The following is a 7,468-nucleotide window of genomic DNA, read 5'->3' on the forward strand; positions in this document are numbered from 1 at the left end:
TCAAGTCACTTGTTCAAAAAAGAAGAACTAAAAACTACATTGCTCAGGGTCCCCTTGGGAACACAGAGTCCTTCAGCAGACAGCAACAGGCAAAGGCAATAAAGAGACCATTTTCTTTTTTTTTTTTTTTCGGTTTGAAAGGTGTCGAGGGGACAGGTACGAAACCGAGTTTCACCCAAACAGATCAGAGATCTTTATTAGTGCCGAGGAAGCACTGTGGAGTTGGAGACTGATCATGCGCCGGCTGGGAATCGCCTGGCAGGAGCCGTTTCCGAAGGAGCCGCCGCCTGCCCCGGAGTCACGGGATCCCCGATCACGCCACACTTTCCCGTCGCCCGCACCGGCTTTGAGGAGCGCCCGGGGCCCTCCCCCACCGCGGCCCCGGTAAGGGGCGCACCGCGGCGGGGGCAGCGGCCGGGGCTCCCCGCCTGCTCCCCGGAGGCCAGCAGTTACCGAGCAGGCACCAGGGAGCGCGCCCGGGAGCCGGCAGAGCTCGGACAGCGGGGCGGGGGGGGAAGGGGGGGCGGAGAGGGGAACGGAGCAATAAGCGGAGAGTCAGAAGGAAAATAACGAGACCCCAATCAGCCTCAGACCGCTCCCCCCACCCCCCTCCCAAGGCAGCCGGGCTGGGAGCGCGGCCCTGGGGAGAGCGGCCCCCTCACCCCCCAACCGCGGGCCAGGAGAGTCCTCAGCGCGGGCCGCCCTCTCCGGGACACCCGTCCCGGAGCCAGCCGCCACCGCTCGCCCCGCGCCTGCCGGGGAAGAGGGAAGGAGACGAGGCGAGGAGAGGAGAGGGCGATCCCGCCAGGCCGACCGATACCTGCCCACGGGAAGGGGGCCGCCGCCGGTCCCGAGCCCGGGCTGCGCCACCGCCCGAAACCGCCACCGCCACCGGGCGCTGGGGAAGGAAGAAACAACATGGCGGAGCGGGCAGGGGGAGGGGGCCGAGGGGATCACGTGAGCCGAGCCCCGGGCACTCGGCCCCGCCCTCTCGGGGCGGGGCGGGGCGGGGCGGGGCGGGGGGGCGGCTCGCCCCACCCGCCCCTCGCGGCCCCGCCCCCGGCCGGGGCCGCGGGTGGCCCGCGAGGACGGGGACGCGCCGTTGGCGCCGGCCCCCCGCGGTGGGGGGCGGATATTTGTTCAGCCACGGACCTGCGAAGAAGTTTCGGGCTTGGCCGGCACGGTGATGGGAACGGCTCTGGTGACAGCAAGCGCACAGCCCTGAAGCGTCCACAGAGGGCCGCACGTGGTGATCGCTGTCCTATGACATGTAAAAGAAGGATGTGTCTTAGAATTACCATCATTTAAAGCGGCCATTTTTCTACCCCTCCAGCACTTACTTGTATTTTACTTTAGCATTGGATGAAAGCAGATCCCAGGAAAAAAGCACTTAAAAAATTTCAAAGTCCAGGTTTGTTAAATAAGAATGGGTCTAGTATCATCAGATTTGCCTCTAGCATGGACTGCCTTTTAATAATCCTGCTCCTGTCAGTACCAGACATTTCCTTTTGATGATACTGAGATCGTCTCCCATTCCTCGGGCCTCGGAATGCCTATCCTTGCAAGAGGATAAGGCTTTTATTTGCTCTAGAATGCTCTGAATTATTAGGCTTTTAAGCGCCTTTTTATAGCATTTGCAGGTCAGAGTTATTTATTAAAGGCAGTAGTCTCACTGTGCTCCACGTCAAGGGCCCCATGTAAGCGAACTCACGATTGTCAGGCAGCTTCGCTTTACAGGTAGAGACATTTAAAAATATACATGTGTCAATGAAGGAACTAACCGAAATCCAAAGTATGCTATTCAGAAAGACACTTTTTTTCTGTAGGAATTCAGAATAACGCCAACTTGACAGTTTAAACAAGATCGCAGGAAAAAAGTCTAAAGAATCATAGAATCATAGAATCATTAAGGTTGGAAAAGACCTCTAAGATCATCGAGTCCAACCGTCAACCCAACACCACCACCCACTAAACCTGGTGATAGAGTCTTTTCTGTGCTCTTACAACTCATCACGAGGATAGGGCAAAATAATTAAAATGAAAAGAGCAGAAATTATTAATTATAAAGTGTATTTAAAGAGGTTCCCACATCATCAAGAGGAATAGGAGATGACAGGCGTAAGGAAAGAGCATTTGAAATACACCCGTTTGCTCGAGCAGTCATCACATGCTTCCGATCATAAGGGAGATGCAATCGGACTGCAATTGCCACTTGCAGAGTCATCTTGTTTTGGATCAGATTTACAACACGGCCCGAGGAATGGGAGACGATCTCAGTATCATCAAAAGGAAATGTCTGGTACTGACAGGAGCAGGATTATTAAAAGGCAGTCCATGCTAGAGGCAAATCTGATGATACTAGACCCATTCTTATTTAACAAACCTGGACTTTGAAATTTTTTAAGTGCTTTTTTCCTGGGATCTGCTTTCATCCAATGCTAAAGTAAAATACAAATAAGTGCTGGAGGGCTAGAAAAATGGCCGCTTTAAATGATGGTAATTCTAAGACATAAATTCTGATCAGTTATGGCATTATTTTGTGATTTAAAAAGGAAAAAAAATGCATTTAGAAGTGGAGTAAATAATTACTCTGTTTTGCACCTGATACCTTGTGGGATGAAGCTACCATCTTTTTCTCTTGAGACAATACTGGTTCTCAGACACTTGGGATACATTTAAGGAAATTTAGAATCATAGAATAGTTTGGGTTGGAAGGGACCTCTAAAGGTCATCTAGTCCAAACCCCCTGCCGTGAGCAGGGACATCTTCAACTAGATCAGGTTGCTCAGAGCTCCTTCCAACCTCACCTTGAATGTTCCAGGGATGGGGCATCCACCACCTCTCTGGGCAACCTCTTCCAGTGCTTCACCACCCTCACAGTAAAAAATTTCTTCCTTATATCTAGTCTAAATCTACCCCCCTTCAGTTTAAAGCCATTCCCCCTTGTCCTGTCGCAACAGGCCCTGCTAAAAAGTTTGCCCCCATCTTTTTTATAAGCCCCCTTTAAGCATCGATAGGCTGCAATAAGGTCTCCCCGAAGCCACCTCTTCTCTAGGCTGAACAACCCCAACTCTCTCAGCCTTTCTTCATAGGAGAGGTGTTCCATCCCCCTGAGCATTTTTGTGACCCTCCTCTGGACCCGCTCCAACAGGTCCGTGTCTTTCTTATGCTGAGGGCTCCAGAGCTGGACGCAGTGCTCCAGGTGGGGTCTCACCAGAGCAGAGGAGAGGGGCAGAGTCACCTCCCTCGACCTGCTGGCCACGCTTCTTTTCATGCAGCCCAGGGTACGATTGGCCTTCTGGGCTGCGAGCGCACTTTGCTGGCTCATGTCCAGCTTTTCATCCATCAGTACCCCCAAGTCCTTCTCGGCAGGGCTGCTCTCAATCCCTTCATCCCCCAGCCTGTATTGATACCGGGGGTTGCCCCGACCCAGGGGCAGGACCTTGCACTTGGCCTTGCTAAACCTCATGAGGTTCACACGGGCCCACTTCTCCAGCTTGTCCAGGTTCCTCAAATTTTTAAAATTCTAGTTAGAAACAAAATTCTTAAACTTCTGTGATAAGATGTATTTTTATTTCTTTTACATGGGAACATAAAAGAAAATAGAAAAGGACCATGCTGTAACCATGGTGTTACTCTTATGGTTAAAACACACACATGTATGCTTGAGGATCAGGAACTGAAGGCCCTTTTCATTTGTGTCCACCCTGTTACTATTATTCATGTATGTAACAAAACCAATAGTTGCTGTAGAACGATAAAAAACTGCAGAACAAATAATGCCACTGATAGGGCTGGTCACATGAAGTATACCTGCCAGATCTTAGTAACAGACAGAAGAAAATGCCCAGCTAAGATGTGGTTTGAAACACGTACACCAAAATCACTCCCCTTTTAAACTGTGCAAACAGCGTAGGGTCCCGACAGTGGGTGCTGTGGGCTCTGCCCCTGCCCGAGGCTGCTGCCTGACTGTCCCAGTGGTGGTGAGCAGGGCTGGGGCAGTGCCTGTGGGGGCAGCCGCCTCAGGGTCCCCCTGCCAGCGGGAGTCACATTTTGGCTCAGGCCCTGTCCGAGCCTGGTGGCCCCGGTCCTGCACCCCACCTCGTGCCCCAACCCCCATTCGACACCCAGCCCCACCTCAGCACAGCCTCCTCCCCGCGGACTTGTCCGGTGCTCACTGGAGTTTTGGCTGATTATTGTCACTGGACCTGCCTTGCTCTTCTTGTTTGGGTGCTGTGGGATGGTGACCCTTTTTACTGAAGTCACTGTCCCTGCGCGCCTTGTCACCCACCCTCAGCTCCTGGCTCGCCTCCTCTTGGGCAGCAACCCACCCTTGCTGCTCCCTCACGTGCATGTTCATCTGAAAGCTGACCTTGCACCTTAAGGATTTTATTCACAGAGTTGAATTCATGAAGAGATAATTGTTATGTCACGTGCTAGCAAACGGCAAAATAACATCCCAATGGCAAATAAAGGGCATTTTTTTGTGTGTATGAAAAAGTTCTGTATCAGCAAAGCTCTCGTATAATAGAGCTTGTGAATAATGCTTTTTACCATCTGTAGTTGGCAAGGAGACTTCGTCCCATCCTGGCAAGTGATGACATGGTCTCAATAAAACATGACTTTGTCACCTCCTGGCTGAATTACAGCAGTACAAAATAAGGGGATATGAAGTCATCTGCCTTTATGGCTCTGCTAATACCAGAATGCAGCAAGCCAGCCCCCAAGCAATCCAAGAAATTATCAAAGTGCTCTTGTTTCTTTCCTTATCTTCCAGGCACTCGATGAACTGGGCCATTACACACTGAAGATTCCCTGAAGGACTGTAATTCAACATATTTGCTCCTTAACCACAGCCTGTTACCAGGTAACTTTTCTTTTTGCCAGAAAGAGAGCTGTTCTTTTTTTGTTTAGAGAGTTGTAGTTCTTGGCTTTAGTAACAAATGTACATAGCACAGCAGACTGAAAGGAATACATTTTAAGTAAACAATAAACAGCACAAATTTCTTTTTGGCTTGGAAAGGAAGAAAGAGTTATAAACAACAAATGGCAGCCGAGTACCTCCCTGAAAAGTGCTACAGTAAGAGGGTTATGAGAGATACGAAAGGCCCTCAACAGAACGAAATGAAATGGATCTGGCCGTGGATCTCCAGGAACCAGAAGGAGTTTTGTCACCGGTGTTAAGGGAGCAACATCGACTCCAACTAATAAAGCACTTCTCAAAGTAATATTTTTGCTTTTACATTGAAAGTTATGTGAAATTCACTGTTAATTTAGCTCTCATCTTCTGAAGACACATATTACAAGTTCTGCAGCTACAGGCCGCTTGAGCTTTGAGTACAATCTACATTTAAGACCTTATTGCTACTATTAAATCACAGGATTCAAGAAGCAGCTGAATTTACAGCGTCTCTGGAAAACCCAGTGAAAACAAATACAGACGTTACCCTTATTCGGCACACATTTGTCCTATGTCTGTGTGGATCACCTCTAACGTCATGCTCCTTTGTGGAGCAGCATCATGGATACGCTAAACGTCGTACCAAAATTAATTGTCTCTGCTTAAAAAAGTTAAAAGATCTTTTTCCCATCTGGAACAAACTGAAAAAAGACAATTTCAACAAAATAAAAGAATCTCACTTTTCAAAGCTTTCCTTTTATTCTTGTTTCTGGCCTCTGATACTCCAGTCATCTATACCCTCCTGCTGGCGCATACGCTGTGTAGTTGCAAGTTGACTTTTTAGAGCCATTTTGAGCCAAGGCATACAATCTTATCCAGTCAAACATTTTAAGCCTGCGCAGTTACACAATCTGGGTAGGAACAATATAACCTATTGACAAACTGCGGCCTGGAGCAGTACTTTGCTTAGCGAAACTATGACCACACCTTTTTAAATAAGAGCAATGATTTACTTGAATGACGGTCTCTCATATTTGGCACTTCATGCCTTACAGTATTCTGATACATAGTGGCACATGAAACTACCTGACATCTACATTCTACTAAACCTTTCAAGTAACAAGGATTAGATACACAGATGAAAAAATGGCCAAAGTGGTAAAAAACTGTATTAGGTAAAAATAACCAATGGCATAAGATGATCAAGAAGGTAATACAGTAATTCATGATTTTGTATACAGTTTCACTAACTGTTAAGTGTGAAGTTGCGGGCAGCGTGTCTATCAGCATGAACTAGGCATAAAGTGAAACCGAACCTAGATGAGCTTTTCACCAGCCCTGGACTAACAAAGCCTCATTTCCAATAGATTTGTGTCCTCGGCATACTTACAACGGGCCCAGTTCACTCTCCCTGCCTCCCAATACTTTCTGCTCCTTTCTGCCAGTATTCCCAGATCTCCTCCTTGTCCCAGACTACTATCTGAGCAAGCAGGAGCGTATTTTGTGCCTGGCTTTTAGGTAACGCTAACAACCTAGCAACAATGTGTGTGTTGAACCAGCTGCTAGCAGCTTAGACTAGGTAACTCCTGAATAAAGGTAAGGGCTCCATCTCTTTCAATAGGAACAGGAATTCTTTTCATGATTACTGGATTTCACAAAATTTACAGATGTATTCTCATCTTTTAATGTCTAGCTTTAACTGGATTAGTTACAAAGCCAGCTCTCAGGTTCCATTGCTATTGGGAAGGCAGGCAATGGAGGAATACCTGCTCACAATGTATTACCATAGAAAACAACTTTAAAATGCGGAGTTTGCAACTGCGAGGGTACTAAGGACCCGCCCTAAGAGTTCTAACTGCTTTCGGTTTGAAATGGACAGAAGGAAGTTAAGGGATAGTTTTAAGAGAGGCATGGTTATAATCTATTTTTTGACTATTTGTACTTACTGACAGTTGTTTCTATACCATAAGCTGCAACTGCAGTTGTTAGTAACTGGATTTTATTATTTCCACATCTTAGAAGAAAGGGCAAAATGCGAAAGGCTAGAACCAAATGACCCTCTCGCTGCTGCAGGTACGGCTCACTCAGATCCGCAGTGAGGCAGGCTTGCTCAATGATTTGAAAAAGTTTTAAGATATCCGCTGTTTATACTTTCTTAGCTGCTCAGTAAACATGGATCGGTAGAAAATCCCAGTCATGTTGGGGCATATAGCTTAGCACTATACATTTAGTGATGGGCAGTTCAAAAGAAAACAATGTTACACATTATGTCACAAATGTAGTCTGTATTATGGCTACAAATTTTACCCTTGAAATATAATCTGTCAAAAACAGTGTCCATGCCTTGTGACATTTCCCCTCGCCAAGACAAAACTTGGATGAGCTGGACATTACTGGAATGGCTTCAAAACCATCTGCAGGCAGAAATTATTTATAAGTGTCCATTGTTCACAGCTAAAATAAGGTCTCCTGCTACATGGTGTTCTGACACAGCACTGTACTAGTGTACAGCTCTCCTCAGCAGGACCGTGACCTTCAAAATGACAGCACACAACTCCAAGCTTACTG

The 7,468-nt window shown here is 47.5% G+C and overlaps 1 protein-coding gene and 1 long non-coding RNA gene across 4 annotated transcripts in view; one reads left to right on the forward strand and one right to left on the reverse strand.

The window, feature by feature from the left end:
• The window catches only part of RAB9A (RAB9A, member RAS oncogene family), a 34,714-nt gene that overhangs the window by 10,537 nt on the left and 16,709 nt on the right, over positions 1-7,468 (reverse strand). For 2 of the 3 annotated variants that reach the window (XM_076357441.1, XM_076357450.1), the window contains exon 1: positions 821-907. The exons of the other annotated variant lie outside the window; for it this stretch is intronic. The gene's annotated coding sequence lies outside the window, so the exon portion shown is untranslated. Of the gene's footprint in view, positions 1-820; positions 908-7,468 lie in introns of those variants that run through there. 3 annotated transcript variants of the gene reach the window in all.
• Positions 235-5,639, forward strand: LOC143169828 (uncharacterized). Its single transcript, XR_012996945.1, has 3 exons — positions 235-384; positions 4,778-4,867; positions 5,024-5,639. It is a non-coding gene; the product is annotated as an uncharacterized LOC143169828 (long non-coding RNA).

Source organism: Aptenodytes patagonicus, chromosome 1 (genome assembly GCF_965638725.1).
Source record: "Aptenodytes patagonicus chromosome 1, bAptPat1.pri.cur, whole genome shotgun sequence".
NCBI classification, from domain to species: Eukaryota; Metazoa; Chordata; class Aves; order Sphenisciformes; family Spheniscidae; genus Aptenodytes; species Aptenodytes patagonicus.